The sequence below is a fragment of the Pimephales promelas genome, chromosome 18, assembly GCF_988280905.1.
Source record: "Pimephales promelas chromosome 18, fPimPro1.hap1.1, whole genome shotgun sequence".
Taxonomy (NCBI): Eukaryota; Metazoa; Chordata; class Actinopteri; order Cypriniformes; family Leuciscidae; genus Pimephales; species Pimephales promelas.
The window spans coordinates 20,739,335-20,751,651 of record NC_142786.1 but is presented as its reverse complement, the minus strand read 5'-3'; the positions used below and the strand labels follow the sequence as shown (position 1 = coordinate 20,751,651).

The 12,317-nt window shown below is 38.3% G+C and overlaps 1 protein-coding gene across 2 annotated transcripts in view; it reads left to right on the top strand.

The window, feature by feature from the left end:
- The window catches only part of ankib1a (ankyrin repeat and IBR domain containing 1a), a 92,581-nt gene that overhangs the window by 61,207 nt on the left and 19,057 nt on the right, over positions 1-12,317 (top strand). The gene's annotated exons all lie outside the window — the stretch shown is intronic.

Sequence of the window (12,317 nt, the reverse complement as noted above, 5' to 3'; positions counted from 1 at the left end):
CCGTAAGGGCTGGAGCTATGAAACTTTGTCAGATGGTAGTACAAAAATCGAGGAGAGGTTATCAAATTATGAGGCCGATTGGCCCATAGGTGGCGCTATAGCGACCAATTGCGCGAAACTGATCATAACTCCTAGACCGTAAGTCGTACACTCAAGTGTCTTATATCATTGGAAAGCTGGTCACCTGACGAACAAAACGTATATCTCCGATTTCATTTCCGGTATGCAAATTTTTCCGCCATTTTGAATTTTGTCGAAAAACTACTTTTGCGAACTAGTCCCTGGATTTTTGCCTGATCGGAACCAAACCAGTACAGAAATGTTCTCTGGAGTCTGAAGATCAATAATTATCAAAAAAAAGTGGAAATTTTGATTTTCGGTCGCTAGGGGGAGCAAAATAAACGTTGTGGGAGGAGCCTATTTTACTAAAATGGCTATAACTCGAGAAGTAAATGAGATATCTTCACCAAACTCGGAACACATGTTTATGAGCTCAATTTGAGGTCACAGTAAAAAAATCGCGACGATTGAACACTAGGTGGCGCTATAAAACGAAAAAAACATAAAAAGGGCTCAGACCAGCTGACCGTTAGTCCGATTGACTTGAAAATTGGTATGCAGTGTCTTGGTCCAAGGCCCCATGTATGTGTATGCGGACATTGGCGTATCTCAAAAAACATGGCCGCCATCGGCCAATGAAGTTTGAGAACCTATGAAACAAGGTTAACGAAGGCCGATCGGAACGAAACTCGATGGGCATGTTTGACTCATGGCCCTAGAGGTCTGTAAGAATTTTGAAAGAAATCGGCCACTAGTTGGCGCTAACGAGTTTTATGGCTCTGTAATCACGTGGTGTTGCACACACCCCCACAATATGCATATCATTTGATAGATCTCCTCATGATGAACAACTTTGCCTCAAGAACCATTGCTGTCAATCAAATCGTTCATTAAATATTCATGAATATGTTGAAAACCTACTTTTGCGAACTAGTCCCTGGTTTTTTGTCCTATCAAAACCAGACCAGTCTAGGACAATTCTCTGAACTCTCTAGATCAATAATTATCAAAAAAATGTTAAACTTTTTAAATTTGCGCATGGTGTTAAATGGTTATTTAGAAAAAGCGTGTGACAAAATGCACCCAAAAGCCTATAAATCCCAAATGAAAACTCTGAACTTCACAGAAATTGATGAGCATATGTGTCATAACATGCCGAAGAAGCATGCAAAGTTTCATTGAGATCGGACGATAGGTGGCGCTATAACTGTTAAAAAGCTTTAAAACCATATGTTTCCTATGGTAAATTGCCAGTATTGGCTGTAAAAAATTTGAGCACCTATGAAACAAGGTTAACGAAGGCTTATCGCAACGAAACTCGATGGGCATGTTCAACTCATGGCCCTAAAGGTCTGTAAGAATTTTGAAAGAAATCGGCCACTAGTTGGCGCTATCGAGTTTTATGGCTCTGTAATCACGTGGTGTTGTATACATACCCACAATATGTATATCAATTGATAGATCTCTTCATTCTGAACAACTTTGCCTCAAGAACCATTGCTGTAAATCAAATCGTTCGTTAAATATTCACGAATATGTTAAAAACGTACTTTTGCGAACTAGTCCCTGGTTTTTCGCCCGATCGGAACCAGACCAGTCTAGGACAATTCTTTGGACTCTCTAGATCAATAATTATCAAAAAAAGTTTAACTTTGTCATTTGTTTTGCTATAACAGGGTCATTTACAAAAGGGGGCATGACAAAATGCACCGAAAAGCCTATAAATCCTAAAGGAAAAGTCAGAACGTCACAAAAATTGATGAGCACTTGTGTCATAACTTATTCAACAAGCATGCAAAGTTTCATGGAGATCGGACTATAGATGGCGCTATAATTGTTAAAAATGTTAAAAACAATGTATACCCTATGGTAAATTGTCATTATTGAAACTTAAAACTTAATGTCTTTTGATGCTTTTGTGCTTAAAGGCCTTAAAGGCCTGAACTGCTTGAACACCGATAAATGCTGCTTGCAGCTTTAATTATTATTATTATTATTATTATTCTCCCCTAAAACGCATCGTGCAGCCCAAACCGTAAGTGCTGGAGCTCTGAAACTTTGTCAGATGGTAGTACAAAAATCGAGGAGAGGTTATCAAATTATGACCCCGATTGGCCCATAGGTGGCGCTATAGCAACCAATTGCGCGAAACTGCTCATAACTCCTAGACCGTAAGTCGTACGCTCAAGTGTCTTATATCATTGGAAAGCTGGTCACCTGACGAAAAAAACGTATATCTCCGATTTCATTTCCGGTATGGAAATTTTTCCGCCATTTTGAATTTTGTCGAAAAACTACTTTTGCGAACTAGTCCCTGGTTTTTCACCCGATCGGAACCAAACCAGTGCAGGAATGTTCTCTGGAGTCTGAAGATCAATAATTATCAAAAAAATGTTGAAAAAGTCTCTATGCGGTCGCTAGGGGGCGCAAAATAAATGTTGTGGGAGGAGCCTATTTTACTAAAATGGCTATAACTCGAGAAGTAAATGAGATATCCTCAACAAACTCGGTACACATATGTATAAGCTCAATTTGAGGTCACAGTAAAAAAATCGCCACGATGGAACACTAGGTGGCGCTATAAAACGAATAAAACTAAAAAAGGGCTCTGACCAGCTGACCGTTAGTCCGATTGACTTGAAAATTGGTATGCAGTGTCTTTGTCCAAGGCCCCATGTATGTGTATGAGGACATTGGTGTATCTCAAAAAACATGGCCGCCATCGGCCAATGAAGTTTGAGCACCTATAAAACAAGGTTAACGAAGGCCGATCGGAACGAAACTCGTTGGGCATGTTTGACTCATGGCCCTAGAGGTCTGTAAGAATTTTGAAAGAAATCGGCCACTAGTTGGCGCTAACGAGTTTTATGGCTCTGTTATCACGTGGTGTTGCACACACCCCCATAATATGTATATCAATTGATAGATCTCCTCATGATGAACAACTTTGCCTCAAGAACCATTGCTGTCAATCAAATCGTTCGGTAAATATTCACGAATATGTTAAAAACCTACTTTTGCGAACTAGTCCCTGGTTTTTTGCCCGATCGGAACCAGACCAGTCTGGGACAATTCTTTGGACTCTCTAGATCAATAATTATCCAAAAAAGTTGAACTTTGTCATTTGTTTTGCTATAACAGGGTCATTTATAAAAGGGGGCATGACAAAATGCACCCAAAAGCCTATAAATCCTAAAGGAAAAGTCAGAACTTCACAAAAATTGATGAGCACATGTGTCATAACGTATTCAATAAGCATGCAAAGTTTCATGGAGATCGGACTATAGGTGGCGCTATAACTGTTAAAAATGTTAAAAACAATGTATTCCCCATGGTAAATTGCCATTATTGAAACTTAAACCTTAATGTCTTTTGATGCTTTTGTGCTTAAAGGCCTTAAAGGCCTAAACTGCTTGAACCCCGCTAAATGCTGCTTGCAGCTTTAATTATTATTATTATTATTATTATTCTCCCCTAAAACGCATCGTGCAGCCCAAACCGTAAGGGCTAGAGCTCTGAAACTTTGTCAGATGGTAGTACAAAAATCGAGGAGAGGTTATCAAATTATGAGCCCGATTGGCCCATAGGTGGCGCTATAGCGACCAATTGCGCGAAACGGCTCATAACTCCTAGACCGTAAGTCGTACACTCAAGTGTCTTATATCATTGGAAAGCTGGTCACCTGACGAAAAAAACGTATATCTCCGATTTCATTTCGGGTATGGAAATTTTTCCGCCATTTTGAATTTTGTCGAAAAACTACTTTTGCGAACTAGTCCCTGGTTTTTTGCCCGATCGGAACCAAACCAGTGCAGAAATGTTCTCTGGAGTCTGAAGATCAATAATTATCAAAAAAATGTTGAAATTTCTATTTCCGGTCGCTAGGGGAAGCAAAATAAACGTTGTGGGAGGAGCCTATTTTACTAAATTGGCTATAACTCGAGAAGTAAATGAGATATCTTCACCAAACTCGGTACACATGTGTACGAGTTCAATTTGAGGTCACAGTAAAAAAATAGCGACGATTGAACACTAGGTGGCGCTATAATATGAAAAAAACATAAAAAGGGCTATGACCACATGACCGTTAGTCCGATTGACTTGAAAATTGGTATGCAGTGTCTTGGACCAAGGCCCCATGTATATCTATGAGGACATTGGCGTATCTAAAAAAACATGGCCGCCATCGGCCAATGAAGTTTGTGCATCTATGAAACAAGGTTAACGAAGCCCGATCGGAACGAAACTCGTTGGGCATGTTTGACTCATGGCCCTAGAGGTCTGTAAGAATTTTGAAAGAAATCGGCCACTAGTTGGCGCTAACGAGTTTTATGGCTCTGTTATCACGTGGTGTTGCACACACCCCCACAATATGTATATCAATTGATAGATCTCCTCACGCTGAACAACTTTGCCTCAAGAACCATTGCTGTCAATCAAATCGTTCGTTAAATATTCACGAATATGTTAAAAACGTACTTTTGCGAACTAGTCCCTGGTTTTTTGCCCGATCGGAACCAGACCAGTCTAGGACAATTCTTTGGACACTCTAGATCAATAATTATCAAAAAAAGTTGAACTGTGTCATTTGTTTTGCTATAACAGGGTCATTAATAAAAGGGGGCATGACAAAATGCACCCAAAAGCCTATAAATCCTAAAGGAAAAGTCAGAACTTCACAAAAATTGATGAGCACATGTGTCATAACTTATTCAACAAGCATGCAAAGTTTCATGGAGATCGGACTATAGGTGGCGCTATAACTGTTAAAAATGTTAAAAACAATGTATTCCCTATGGTAAATTGCCATTATTGAAACTTAAACCTTAATGTCTTTTGATGCTTTTGTGCTTAAAGGCCTTAAAGGCCTAAACTGCTTGAACCCCGCTAAATGCTGCTTGCAGCTTTAATTAGGGGTTCAAGCACGAAGTGCTGAAACCCTATTGTAATTGTATTGATTTTTATTATTATTATTATTATTATTCTCCCCTAAAACGCATCGTGCAGCCCAAACCGTAAGTGCTGGAGCTCTGAAACTTTGTCAGATGGTAGTACAAAAATCGAGGAGAGGTTATCAAATTATGAGCCCGATTGGCCCATAGGTGGCGCTATAGCGACCAATTGCGCGAAACGGCTCATAACTCCTAGACCGTAAGTCGTACACTCAAGTGTCTTATATCATTGGAAAGCTGGTCACCTGACGAAAAAAACGTATATCTCCGATTTCATTTCCGGTATGGAAATTTTTCCGCCATTTTGAATTTTGTCGAAAAACTACTTTTGCGAACTAGTCCCTGGTTTTTTGCCCGATCGGAACCAAACCAGTGCAGAAATGTTCTCTGGAGTCTGAAGATCAATAATTATCAAAAAAATGTTGAAATTTCTATTTCCGGTCGCTAGGGGAAGCAAAATAAACGTTGTGGGAGGAGCCTATTTTACTAAATTGGCTATAACTCAAGAAGTAAATGAGATATCTTCACCAAACTCGGTACACCTGTGTACGAGTTCAATTTGAGGTGACAGTAAAAAAATAGCGACGATTGAACACTAGGTGGCGCTATAACATGAAAAAAACATAAAAAGGGCTATGACCACATGACCGTTAGTCCGATTGACTTGAAAATTGGTATGCAGTGTCTTGGACCAAGGCCCCATGTATATCTATGAGGACATTGGCGTATGTAAAAAAACATGGCCGCCATCGGCCAATGAAGTTTGAGCACCTGTGAGACAAGGTTAACGGAGGCCCATCGGAACGAAACTCGATGGGCATGTTCGACTCATGGCCCTAGAGGTCTGTAAGAATTTTGAAAAAAATCGGCCACTAGTTGGCGCTAACGAGTTTTATGGCTCTGTTATCACGTGGTGTTGCACACACCCCCACAATATGTATATCAATTGATAGATCTCCTCATGCTGAACAACTTTGCCTCAAGAACCATTGCTGTCAATCAAATCGTTCGTTAAAAATTCACGAATATGTTAAAAACGTACTTTTGCGAACTAGTCCCTGGTTTTTTGCCCGATCGGAACCAGACCAGTCTGGGACAATTCTTTGGACTCTCTAGATCAATAATTATCAAAAAAAGTTGAACTTTGCCATTTGTTTTGCTATAACAGGGTCATTTAAAAAAGGGGGCATGACAAAATGCACCCAAAAGCCTATAAATCCTAAAGGAAAAGTCAGAACTTCACAAAAATTGATGAGCATATGTGTCATAACGTATTCAACAAGCATGCAAAGTTTCATGGAGATCGGACTATAGGTGGCGCTATAATTGTTAAAAATATTAAAAACAATGTATACCCTATAGCAAATTGCCATTATTGAAACTTAAAACTTAATGTCTTTTGATGCTTTTGTGCTTAAAGGCCTTAAAGGCCTAAACTGCTTGAACCCCGCTAAATGCTGCTTGCAGCTTTAATTATTATTATTATTCTCCCCTAAAACGCATAGTGCAGACCAAACCGTAAGGGCTGCAGCTCTGAAACTTTGTCAGATGGTAGTACAAAAATCGAGGAGAGGTTATCAAATTATGAGCCCGATTGGCCCATAGGTGGCGCTATAGCGACCAATTGCGCGAAACTGCTCATAACTCCTAGACCGTAAATCGTACACTCAAGTGTTTTATATCATTGGAAAGCTGGTCACCTGAAGAAAAAAACGTATATCTCCGATTTCATTTCCGGTATGCAAATTTTTCCGCCATTTTGAATTTTGTCGAAAAACTACTTTTGCGAACTAGTCCCTGGATTTTTGCCCGATCGGAACCAAACCAGTGCAGAAATGTTCTCTGGAGTCTGAAGATCAATAATTATCAAAAAAATGTTGAAATTTCTCGTTCCGGTCGCTAGGGGAAGCAAAATAAACGTTGTGGGAGGAGCCTATTTTACTAAAATGGCTATAGCTCGAGAAGTAAATGAGATATCTTCACCAAACTCGGTACACATGTGTAAGAGTTCAATTTGAGGTAACAGTAAAAAAATCGCGACGATTGAACACTAGGTGGCGCTATAAAATGAAAAAAACAGATAAACACCTGACCGTCAGTCCGATTGACTTGAAAATTGGTATGCAGTGTCTTGGTCCAAGGCCTCATGTAAGTCTATAAGGACATTGGTGTATCTCAAAAAACATGGCCGCCATCGGCCAATGAAGTTTGAGCATCTATGAAACAAGGTTAACGAAGGCCGATCGGAACGAAACTCGTTGGGAATGTTCGACTCATGGCCCTAGAGGTCTGTAAAAATTTTGAAAGAAATCGGCCACTAGTTGGCGCTAACGAGTTTTATTGCTCTGTAATCACGTGGTGTTGCACACACCCCCACAAAATGTATATCAATTGATAGATCTCCTCATGATGAACAACTTTGCCTCAAGAACCATTGCTGTCAATCAATTCGTTCGTTAAATATTCACGAATATGTTAAAAACCTACTTTTGCAAACTAGTCCCTGGTTTTTTGCCCGATCGGAACCAGACTAGTCTAGGATAATTCTTTGGACTCTCTTGATCAATAATTATCCAAATAAAGTTCAACTTTGTCATTTGTCTTGCTATAACAGGGTCATTTACAAAAGGGCGTGACAAAAAGCCCCCAAAAGCCTGTAAATTCTAAAGGAAAACTCAGAACTTTACAAAAATTGATGAGCATATGTGTCATAACATGCTGAAGAAGCATGCACAGTTTCATGGAGATCGGACCATAGGTGGCGCTATAACTGTTAAAAAGCTTTAAAACCACGTATTTCCAATGGTAAATTGCCAGTATTGGCTGTAAATGGTGTTTTCCATCTCTGATCATATCATAATGTTAAAACCAGTGCAGTACAATTCTCTGGACTCTCTAGATCAATCATTATAACAAAAAGTTGAACTACGTCATGTGGATGACTATAATAGGATGGCTTCAACATTTAGTGTGTTGAAGCCATCTATTACTACACTTTCAGTGTCCCTGAAAGCGTTGATCTCTTCAATAAACAAGTCAGAACACGTGACATTAAATAATCATGAACATTTTCAGACAGATCTGACAAAATATGCCTAAATAACAGTTAAAAAAGGTGAAATGATATCAAAATGATGGTCTATTAAGCCAATAAGTGGTGTTTTACTGCCCTCTGCTGTTCAAAATAGTAAGTGTCTCACTACTCAACTATAATTAATATTATGACTTTATTAATGATCTATTTTAACATTTGCAATCACATTTAGTCAAATATTGAACACAATCATTTTTTTGTCAAAGTTTATCACTTCAGTTGTTCTGAATCTTCACATAATTGCTATTAACGTGGTAAATAGCTATACTATATTCCTAGAATCACTTTAAAATCCAAGCCCCAATCACTGTAAATAATGATAAATCATGCTAGAACATGGTAATTTAATGTACACTATGGTCAGAGGTGTAGTGGTAAAAAAAGAGGTGGGTAAACTATAAATTCTGGTGGACCACGACGTGGTCACCAGGTAAGGTGGGCCACTGTCTACCGGTGTATGTGTATCCTGATAACATTGCTATAGGGAGGCCTCGACATTAACCCTTTTAATACGCTTGTCCTTCGGACAAGTAAGTCTGCCATTCATTTGTCTGAGTAATAAAGTTGCTTGACCAGATTTTTTATTTTTTATTTTGTGTGTGTTGATTTATTCTGAAACAATATTCTCATCAGTGTTCAATCAGCTTTGATATTTAAATCACATTATTTTAATATCCCCTCACCCAATATTATTAAATGTATGCTTCATCTTTCATTTTAAATAGTTAAATTTGATAAATAAATTAAATTATTTCGAATAATAAGACACTATGGGCTGTTACCCTAGGGGCTGATCAAATTAAATCATTTACACTGAAAAATCACAATTGCATAAAATAATGTTATGACATTTATTTAAATTTACATAAGAAACTGGGAAAGAATGATACCACTTTTAAACATTTAACACTAAACCGCCAGTAGGTGGTGGCAGGCGACCGTCTTAATGAGTGAGTCATTGATTCATTTATTCAAACGATTCGTTCAAACAGCTGATCATTCAAGAATGAGACCGATGTTTTTGAATGGGTCTTTGAATCTTTGACTCAATCGATTCGTTCAAAATGCTGAATCATTCAGTAAACACGTCGAGTGTTCCTGTGACATGTGCCGTGGTTCTGCTGTGATTATTGTTTGGAACTATTTTCGCTGCTGAAACAGAACAAAAACAGCCAATATAGCATCTAAAATGTAAGTGATTTAATTTTTTACTGTTTATTGAACTGTTGTAGGAAATCAATGTCACGTTTTCAATCGTGATGGTGTTCAGGAAGAATAATTGAGGTTGTTTAACATGTCAGAATTATAAAAACTCTATTTAGATTTAGGCAGTAGCCTATGTTGTTAACTGAGACCCCATTTACACCTGGTATTAAAATGCGATCTGTATCCAGATAAGTTATCCGGATAATAAGTACCGATTCCATTTACACATGGCCACATAAATGTGTTTTTGCAAAACGGATATAAATCCGATCTTAAACTCCCGCGTTATATGCAGATTTAATGGATTGCACGCCACCAAAAGCAACAGATTTGAGCTGCATTTCGTTGGTCATCAGCTAATTTCCAAATCAAAGACATCAATAAAAGAGTGGCAACAGCGCTGGTAAGATAATTTCGTTTCTTTACTTGAAGATGATTGTGTGATAAGCGTCTGTGAGTTACTTTCACTTTTATTTGCGATGTTTGCACATTGGCTCGATGAATAGACGCTCAGCTGCTCATCTGCGGTGATGGGTGATCCGTGTCGCAGTAGCGCCGTCATATCTGACTATAACATGACATATATAGCCTATATAACAAGCTCACTCGTTTATTTTTTTGCCTTTTTGGGAGGAGTAAAATATACATATGTGGTTTCAACAACCAGATTGCGTTTACACCTAGTAAAGATCCGGACACAATGCGAGCCAGACTACCTCCAGATGTGGTCAGGCAGATCCAATCGCGATCCGATCACAACGCATTTACACCTTGCATTAACATGCGTTTTTTATTATCCGGATAACTTATCTGGATACAGATCGCATTTTAATACCAGGTGTAAATGGGGTCTGAGTGTGTTCTGCGCTCATTTGTGTAGATTTCTGCTCGAGAGGCTGCGCGAGGGTCAACAGTGCAACCTTACCGTCAGTAATAGTCAACAACACAGTAATGTAGCGAAAATATGAAAGAGTTCGTCTTAGGTGCCTGTTGACTTTGGATCAATGCATTGTTTGTGTGTTGTTGCATAAGGAGATAAAGAAATAACACAATTGGTGACAGTGATCAATCAACACAAAAGGAACAATGATATAAATGAACAAAGATATGAGTACTAATCACAATGAAACAGGCAGTAAAAAAATCATTGAAACAAACAATCTTACAACATGGCTCAGGGCACATGTCTGGCAAACAAATTAATCAATTAGCAGCGCACAGGCTGACAGTGACATTAAATCATAAAAAGGCATAAACAATGTAAACACAATCAAATTAATAGATGGACTCACGTAATTCATAAAGACACACATCAAAGTGCTAGGAAAGAGTGCAAAGAATGAGCCAAAGGGTTCACAATCAATTTATAGGCAACAGGTGAGTCGTGCATGGTGAAGTGGCAGAGTCTCATTGAAAAAGCGAAATGGAGTTGAAAGAGATTAGAAAGGAAATCTTTTCAATTACTATTATGAATTATTTAATTATATCCATTATGCAATATTGGTTGGTGTTTTTCTATAAATCCAGCAATGAACATGTAACAAGAAAAGTCATTGAGAAGAAAATAACAGTCAGCCATTACCTCATGAACCATGGTTAAACCAACAACTAATAAAATACAATTGTGAACATTATGAACCCAAACACCACGGTGAAGGACGCAGAATAAGTTAGGGATTACGCAAAGCCTGCGGGTTTGTATTCGCTATAACAACCGCCTCGCTCTACATTACCCTGCTTATTACATTGCTACCTACCAAGTAAATCAATAATTTGACTCAAAATATAGATATAAACAGGAGTTTATTGATTTAAAAAACGATTGCCGATAAAAAAGAAAAATAGTCCGTTCTGTCTCTACGTTTAGAATCCATGGCAACGCTCTGTTTTTCATGGCAACGGTGTGTTATACTTATAAGCAGCGGCCTGTTATAACAACAGACCGCACTCTACATTAGAATTCAACCAAGCCATATAAGAAACAAATAAATACCGTTACCGAGCTAACAGAGCTACGTAAACAGAGCGAACAGGAGAGCACTCGTCTGCAGACGTCAATAATGGAATATACTCCCGATCAAACTCCGCTTCCCGAAAGTTATAAACTGCCTCTGGAACCTAGTTAAGGTACAAACATCTATTCAACAAAAATAGTGATGCAGTTAAGTGTTTTTTCGCTCAGCCGAGCCCTCTCTGTTGCTGTGTGGAGCAGCCTGTGTCAGTCACCTCTTCCTGAACGTCGCTCACTCAACTCGCGCACTGCGGTCTCGTGAGGAACGCAGCTTTTTGACATACAGTATTTCTTGTTCCCGAACACAAATATTTTTTAAGTATTTGTTCGGAATAAGTATTCGTAAAAAACACATTATTTGTGCCTTTCCGAATACCGTATTCGGCTCCACCCCTAGTACACACTATATTTTGCATAGTTAATTTATTTAACAAATTTCTTTTTGTTAATGTTTTGCAGTCAAACTATACATGTACTGTACACACTATAAATGTGTGTGTGTTTGTGTGTGTGTGTGTGCGTGTGCATGCATTTGTGTGTAAGCATGCTTTATGAAGTTAACATGAAAAAAATGGTTTGCTTTAGTGCAGAATATTGGAGAAACAAAGTATTTCAAAATGGAAGTGTGCCAATAAGTGGTCTTCTACTGCCCTCTGTTGGCCACTTTTCTTATTAATAGTCTTTTCACTTGCTATATTGTGGTAAACCATCCTATAACATGGTATATCAAGGTAAACTATGGAAAATCATGTTAGATTCATGGTAAATCATACTAGAACATGGTAAATCATGAAAAATCACATTGAAATATGGTTTATCATGGTAAATAATGCTTGCTACATAAAACTTAATGTCTTTTGATGCTTTTGTGCTTAAAGGCCTTAAAGGCCTAAACTGCTTGAACCCCGCAAAATGCTGCTTGCAGCTTTAATTATTATCGTTTTTATTTTATTTAAATTTAATTTTTATTAATTTCAATTTTGTTGCTGTTTCA